The sequence below is a fragment of the Octopus sinensis genome, linkage group LG8 (assembly GCF_006345805.1).
Source record: "Octopus sinensis linkage group LG8, ASM634580v1, whole genome shotgun sequence".
NCBI lineage: Eukaryota > Metazoa > Mollusca > Cephalopoda > Octopoda > Octopodidae > Octopus > Octopus sinensis.
In genome coordinates, this window is record NC_043004.1 from 72,562,672 (window position 1) to 72,570,970 (window position 8,299).

Consider the following 8,299-nt stretch of genomic DNA (forward strand, 5'->3'; position numbering starts at 1 on the left):
ATTGATGACGTTTTTCTTCCGTGGTCAAACTAGTCGTTCTGCTTGGTTAGCAACCTTACAGGATACAGTTATGGGTCAGATCTGATTTTGATTCGTTAAAAAATTGATGACGTTTTTCTTCTGTGGTCAAGCTTGTCGTTCTGCTTGGTTGGTTTCCTAACAGGATACAGTTATGGGTCTTTTCCTTATATTCGTTGAAGCTGAGTTTTGATTGGTTTGGAATTATATGACGTCAGTGAACAGTGCCAGAGACCACGGCTACTGCTGCTGTCACAGCCACAGCTTAGCTGATATAACCCCAACCACTACCAAGGTTACCAAAATTACGACCAACAGACGACGACCAAGAATCACTACTGTTGCTTCCATTGGAACACAAGGTAAAATGTATAATGAACTTCTCCACTACATTCGACAAAACAGTAAGGAACGACTATGGATTTTTTCTATTATACTCTTTATAATATATTTGATAAGGTTCGCCTTTTTAAGAACATGGATTCTATCGAATGTATATAGCATGGATTCTATTGAATGTATGTAACAATTATGAACTGTTCCATTATACTGTGTATTATGAATTTTTTTGATAAGGTTCGTTATTTCAAGAACCGAAACATGTAAAATTAAAATTTATCTAATATAGTGGCGTTTTCAAACTTCTTTTTTACAAATATATATATATATATATATATATTATATATATATATATATACATACATACATATTTATATATAATTATATATATATATATATATTTATTCTACATATATATATATATATAATAATATATATATATATATATATATATGATTGATTGATTGATTGGTTGATTCTAGTTTCAGCTTATGAGCTGTGGCCATGCTGGGGCACCGCCATTTGGTGTTGCTACTTGGTTTCACTTCACGAAAGCTTTCTAGCAACTGCCATTTGGTGCATGAGAGAGTTCGATGCAGCTGCTCTCATCTGCCCCTCCTGCCGTGAAGTTGGTTCATCTGGGACACCTGACAGGAAGAGATCCAGCTTCATTTTAAAGACATCTGCATCCACCCCATGCAGGTCTCTCAGGTTCTTCGGGAGGATATTGAAGAGCTGTGGGCCTCGGAAGCCCAGGCTATCACAGAATTTTGTCCTACATCTTGATGGCAAGTTTGGAGTCCTAGGCACCACGCAGTGGCGCCCAGTTCTGGCATTTGCGTAACTCTCGATGCTAAAGTTCAGGACACGTCCCTCCAGGATCTTCCAGATGTATATTATGGCATATCTTTCACGCCTACGCTCCAGGGAATATAGTTTTAATCTCTTGAGTCTTTCCCAGTAGCTTACATTCTGCATAGAGGCTATCTTCTTCGTGTAGCTACGTTGGATCGCCTCGAGCTCTGTGATCAACTTGACACTGGATGGTGACCATAACTGAGAGCAGTAGTCAAAGTGGCTTAGGACAAGTGTCCTCCAGAGGACCATCATGGTTTCTTGTTCTCTTGTTCTAAAGGTTCTGAGGATCCATCCGGCCAGTCGTCTACATTTCATTGCCAATTTAGCAACATGTACACGAAAGGTCGCGTCATCACTCATGTAAATACCTAGGTCACGCACTGATTGTGCCTCTGGGATTGCTATTCCTCCGGGTCCAGTGTATTCATTGGGTATTGCATTTAGTTTTGCATGCTGATAGTATAGAGCTTGAAACTTTTCAGCATTGAACTGAATGCTATTCTTTTCAGCCCACTTGTATATTTTGTCCAGCTCACATTGCAGGTGTTTAGTGTCCTCAGGGTTCTGTATTGCCTGTGAAACTTTTGTATCATCTGCATAACTTGTGATCGTGGCTCTCTGCGTGGCTGAGGGCATGTCTGAGAGGGTCATTATGAGTAGTAGTGGTCCCAGAACAGTGCCCTGCGGAACACCGCTCACTATTTGCGTGTTAATGGAAGTGGCCCCATTGGCTACTACCACCTGACTTCTATCTTTCAGAAAGTCATGAAGCCATTCTCCCAGTTTTCCAACTATGTTGAGATCACGCAGTTTGTGACATATCATTCCATGATCGACTTTATCAAAGGCCTTTGCAAAGTCGAGATATATCACTTCCACATTTGAGTGGTTGAGCAGCCGTTTCAGCACCCAGTCATAGTGTTGTAGGAGCTGAGTTAAACAGCTTCTCCCTGGTCGGAAACCATGTTGGGTGTCGGGCAGCAAGTCATTCTCTTCAAGGAAGGTGATCAGCTTCCTTCTGACTATTCGTTCCATGACCTTGCTGATGTGTGAGGTCAGAGAGATAGGTCTGTAGTTCTTGGCTTCCGCTCTGCTACCTCCTTTATGAATGGGGCATATTTTACCTTCCTTCAGTTTTCTTGGAAGTTCGCCAGTTGCAAGGAAGCTCTGAAAGAGGAACTGCAGTGGTCTTGCTAGGACTCTCTTACATGCTTTTAGGAGGATTGCCGGGAATCCATCGGGGCCAGTAGCTGAGTCTGTTTTCATTTCATCTATAGCCTTGATTACATCGTCTTCCTTTATATCGATGTAATCTATCGTCGCCGCCTCTGATTTTATACCTGCAGTGGTAAAAAAGTCAGTTGGATTGGTGATTTGGAGATGCCCAAGGGGTGGAGTGAAAACACTCTTGAATTGCTCATTCAGTATTTCACTTACCCTCATTGGTTTTCCTGTAAGTGTGCCATCCTTTTCGAGGAGTGGCCCTATTCTACAGTGCACCGTAGCTGTTTCTTTGGCATACCTGTAGAAAGCTCTGGGGTTAGATTTTATGTTGTCTATAGCCCAGGCTTCTTTGTCTGCTCTTCTTTTTCATGGGAGAGTTGCAGACATTTTTCGATTTCCAACAGTTTTATTTTTTTTATTTTTAGGCGGGACTTTTCACTGCTTTCAATCTGTTTAGGCGATTTGAAAATTTTGTACGCCGTCTCATTAAAATTTTCCTCTCTCTGGGGATTTTGTTCTTGTGTACGGTGGCCTTTCTCTCTGGGACACATTTGTAGCATATGGCTTGCATTACAGACATGAATTGTTGAAGTTTCACGTCGATGTCTGGCGAGGAGAGACATTTAGGCCAGTTTTGTTTGAGGATCTCTTTTTCAATTTGTTTCCAGTTTGCTTTATGGTAGTTCAAGCTGGAAAGATTCTGAGGGTTTCTTGTAGGCTGCATGTCCGTGCTCTCTTTTGGCCCGTACATGGTCAGCTCTATCATGTTGTGATCCGAGAGTAGTGTCGGTGTCACTTTCACATTATGGATGAGATCCATGTCATTTGTGAAGCAGAGATCCAGTGTGTTACCTGCCCTGGTTGGTTGGAGTATTACCTGCTCCATGTACAGGGTGTTGATGAGGTTCAGGAGGGACCTCGCCTGTCCTCGTTCACATCTTGTCATTCCTGGGAGAGAAAGGCCCTCGGGTCATCTGACATTGGGCAGATTGAAGTCTCCCATAAGAAGTACACTTATGTGTTGTTCTAATGTGGTTAGAACTTCTATTTTTATAAGGCAGTCTTCAAACTTGCCCACATGGCTTGGGGCATCTGGAGGGTGATATGTAGCACACACAACTACATCAAGTTGCCTAATATGTACAATTAGTGTGTCACACACCGAGTTTGAGTATGACAAGAGGACCTGGGGTGTGAGGTCCTCACGGATGTACATAGCAACACCTCCATGACTCCTTTCTTTTCTGTCGGTCCGTAGTACAGCATACTGTGGTATGTGTAACTCCGCATCTGCTATGTCCGGTTTCAGGTGCGTTTCCGTGAGTGCTATGCATAATGCTTGATTGCATGCAACAAAGTCTCTCAGGAACGGGATTTTTGTCCTGTTACTGAGTGTTTGCAGCCCTCTGATGTTCAGTAGGAGCATCGAGGTGAGGTGTACGTTGTTGCCGGCGGTGTCCATCCTGGGTCTGTTTGCTGTGGTGGTCTGGTATATAGTGGGTAGTCCCACCTGCGGGCTTGGGTTTGATGAAGCCAGGTCAGCTGCTGTACAATCTTTTGTGCCATGCACAAAAAAGATTGTTGCTCAGCAGCTGCCCTTTCGACAACATCATGTTGGCGATTTGTGGCACGCACAACATCTGCGTACCTCCGCTTTGGGGCAAGTGGTGCGTGGTCCATCCCTTTTCCTTGTGTTGATGGTTTGTCCATCTGCCTCGTGTCTCTGTGGCAGGGTCCCCGATGTGCAAAGCGGCAGCCTGCACCTTGCTTTCCATGCCAGCAGGAACCTCTCAGGTAGAACCTACACACCCGTGTGCGCTGTTTGTTTCCATCTTTTGCGGTTCCACTTCTATTCCTGGTTGTTTCACCCTTTGGTCCTGCTTGAGCTTTTCCTTTAGCTCTTCCAGTCCTTCTTTTAGTTCTTCCTCCTCCCTCTACCTCTTCACCGGGTTCTCCGTCTCCATGGCCCTTGCTGCCGGTTGGAGAACTTGCACCTGGGATCACTTCCCGGGCAGGTTTCTCACTCAAAACCTCCTCCCGGGAATCCACCAGGTGGGGGTGACTTCTTTCATCGTCTCCATTCTTGCCATCTTTGCCCCGCTCGTTCTCAAAGATGGCATCAAGTGCGCCAATGTGCGACCGTATAAGCGCATATGAGTGCACGAATTCCCGTCTCTTTCGCTCCATCTGAGCCGCTGTCCTCTTGTAGCCGTTGTTCTTCAGCGCAGCCGCAATCACCTCGCTAGGGCTATCTCCGTCGGCGCACTTCCAGGCTCGTACGAATAAATCTAGTTCGTCAGGTCTCCAGGCTCTGGACATGCTGGATAATCTGTCTATTTGTTTATCTATCTAACTATGTTCGAGAGAAGACAAGAAGATATTAAGGCTAATTAGAAGATAGAGTATTTGAAAAAAATATTAACAATATTAAAGTTTGTGGGTAAAAACGTTATTTAATCTTAAGGCTAATTAGGAGATAGAGTATCTTAACAAATATTAATATTATATTAAAGTGTGGGTAAAACGTTATTTAATCTTAAGGCTAATTAGTAGATAGAGTATTCAAAAATATATTAAAGTGTGGGTAAAAATGTTAAAGTGTGGGTAAAAACGTTATTTAATCTTAAGGCTAATTAGAAGATAGAGTATTATTAATATTAACAATATTAAAGTTTGTGGGTAAAAACGTTATTTAATCTTAAGGCTAATTAGGAGATAGAGTATCTGAAAATATGTTAACAATATTAATATTATATTAAAGTGTGGATAAAAACGTTATTTAATCTTAAGGCTAATTAGAAGATAGAGTATTCAAAAATATATTAAAGTGTGGGTAAAAATGTTAAAGTGTGGGGTAAAAAAACGTTATTTAATCTTAAGGCTAATTAGAGGATAGAGTATTATTAATATTAACAATATTAAAGTTTGTGGGTAAAAACGTTATTTAATCTTAAGGCTAATTAGGAGATAGAGTATCTGAAAATATGTTAACAATATTAATATTATATTAAAGTGTGGATAAAAACGTTATTTAATCTTAAGGCTAATTAGAAGATAGAGTATTCAAAAATATATTAAAGTGTGGGTAAAAATGTTAAAGTGTGGGGTAAAAAAACGTTATTTAATCTTAAGGCTAATTAGAGGATAGAGTATCTGAAAATATATTAACAAATATTAAAATGTGGGTAAAAAGGCTAATTAGAAGATATTAAAGTGTGGGTAAAAAAAATAGAAGATATTAAAGTGTGGGTAAAAACGTTGTTTATTCTTAAGGCTAATTAGAAGATAGAGTATCTGAAAAATTATTAACAATGTTAAACAATATTAAACAATATTAAACGTTATTTAATCTTAAGGCTAATTAGAAGATAGAGTATCTGAAAGAGGAGAGATGAGAGGGTAAGAAAGAGAGGAAAGATTATTTATCTATCTAAAGTTCGTGAAAGTTCACGTCCATGCATATATACGCATACATATATACATACACGCACACATATATACATACACGTGCACACACACACACACATACACACATATACACAGACGGAGAGAGAAGGAAGGTGGAAGAAAAAGAAAGTGAGTGAAAATATATTAAAATATATATATTAAAGTGTGAAGAAAGGGTTATTTAATTCTGAAGCCAATTTCTGCCTTCGAGAACAGATATTGAGATGTAAACAAAACAAAAATGGCGATCGTAACTTTAACGGAGATGTGGGCTTAAGTTAAGGGGGATAAAATAGGATAATAAACAAAATATGAAATAGAAGATGAAAGTGATACTTAATCCAACGATGTGGTCTGGATTTTTTGTGGTTTACGGGATTGTTTTCCAGGAGAGATGCTTCTTTTTCCTTCTTGCAGGAGATAACTTGATTCAGTGAGTTTTTCCACAATGTGCGTTTTCGGCGAAAATGAAAATTACTGTATATATGTATATATATATATATATTATATATATATATATAATATATATATATATATATATATATTTATATTTTTAACCAAAGTGTTTTAATGATCTCTATGACTTAGAGTTTTACGTTTTGCTACTTCAGTAGGTTATTTCGCCGATCTATGCAAACTTTTTCACAGAGCAAAGGCAATCACGTCTCTCTCTGCTGAAAACGGGACCGGATATATATATATATTATATATATATATATAATATATATATATATATACGAGTAACTTTGCATATAAGAGGAGAGAAAGAATAATTAGAAGGCTTCACGCCAGGGTTGCCAATTTAGCATATTTATGATAGATCTAGCATTTTTTTTCAACATTTAACAGAAAGTTTTTGAATTTAGCATTTAGCAGGAAAAATAGTAGATTTAAAATTTTATTTAGAATTTTTCTTTGATCATGACATTACCTCAATAGTTACACTTTTTTCATCTTTGTTTTCGTTTTCTACTTTCATTAATTTATCTTATAGCCAAATTTTAGTACTATCGGCTATAGTTGAATTTTTTTTCGCTTTCTTGAAGCTTCAAATGAAAATTTTTCATAAGGATCTTTATCAAGTTATGAACTTTTCCAGCTCCTCCGCCTCCACCTACATACATATTTCAGAATATTATCTTTAGAAATACGTGGTGTAGGTGGCATTGAAGATGTCTTAAAAATTTAATTAGTGAAAACGAATTTAGATGTAAAACTTTTACTGACTATAGGAACCAACAAGGCTAAAGAAATGAATCAACAATGGTGTTTTCCAGAAATTAAAAGAAGTTCCATCATTACTTCTATTTAGAAGGTTATGTCATTCTTTACAGTTGGCAGTATCCCACACTTGGACTGAAATTTAGCATAAAATTATGATTTTAAGTTGGTTAGACTGCTTCAAACACATACGGTATTCAGTTTCATAGAGTAAAACAATTCACATTGCTGCAGCAATAAGCTTCAGGGTCACTGACTCAAGCAAATGAGAGAACAAAATGCTATGATGATGATGTTGATCACCAGCATCATCATCATCATCATCATCATCATCATCGTCGTCGTCGTCGTCATGATTGTAACGTCCATCAGTTCATAATGCTTGGGTTGAACGGTGTTCATTGTTCAGATATTCTACACACGAATCCCTTTCCTCTCGCTAGCCACCGCCTCTTTCCGAGAAAGAAACAACATTGTCAAAGATGGACATATTTTTAAACAGGCAGTTAAAGATGAATCTCATCGCTTGTGTGATGGTGACGCTCGTTTACGACAGTTCCGAGATGAAAAAAAGGGGAAAACACAAATAAAAATGCATTCATATACACATATTATATATACCCATAAATATAATAATATAAATATATATGTGTGTACTTTTATATACACACATATTCATACACACCGGAAAAGGTGTCCGGCAGAATAGGGATGGATGACCATAGAAGGATTTGTACCAAACTTTGGCATTAAAATCTCTACAAATACCCGAAGAGGGCGCAACTGCATAGTGACAAAGTGGTCACATTCGTATATACACAAAGAGATATTCATACACACACACGTCTATGTTTAGGAGTGTGTGTTTGTGTGCGAGTAAGTGTGAGGTGGATATTTCTTGGGTGCAACCAGGATGTTAAGCAGAAAAGTCACTAATTTGCAGCTATTTCATTTGCTCTCAAATGCAATAAAGTATACAAAGGTTTATATAGTGTATGATTTTATACAATTATATAATGCCTACGCATATGTATGTACGAACACACACACATTCGCAAATATATGCGTGTGTGTGCGTTTATATGTGTCTATATGTGGGATAGACACCATATTGATAAAACACAAAAGATATTCACCATTTTGCAATGAATTACGTCTCAAAATTGTCGAACTACTCAAGCAAATATCTTAT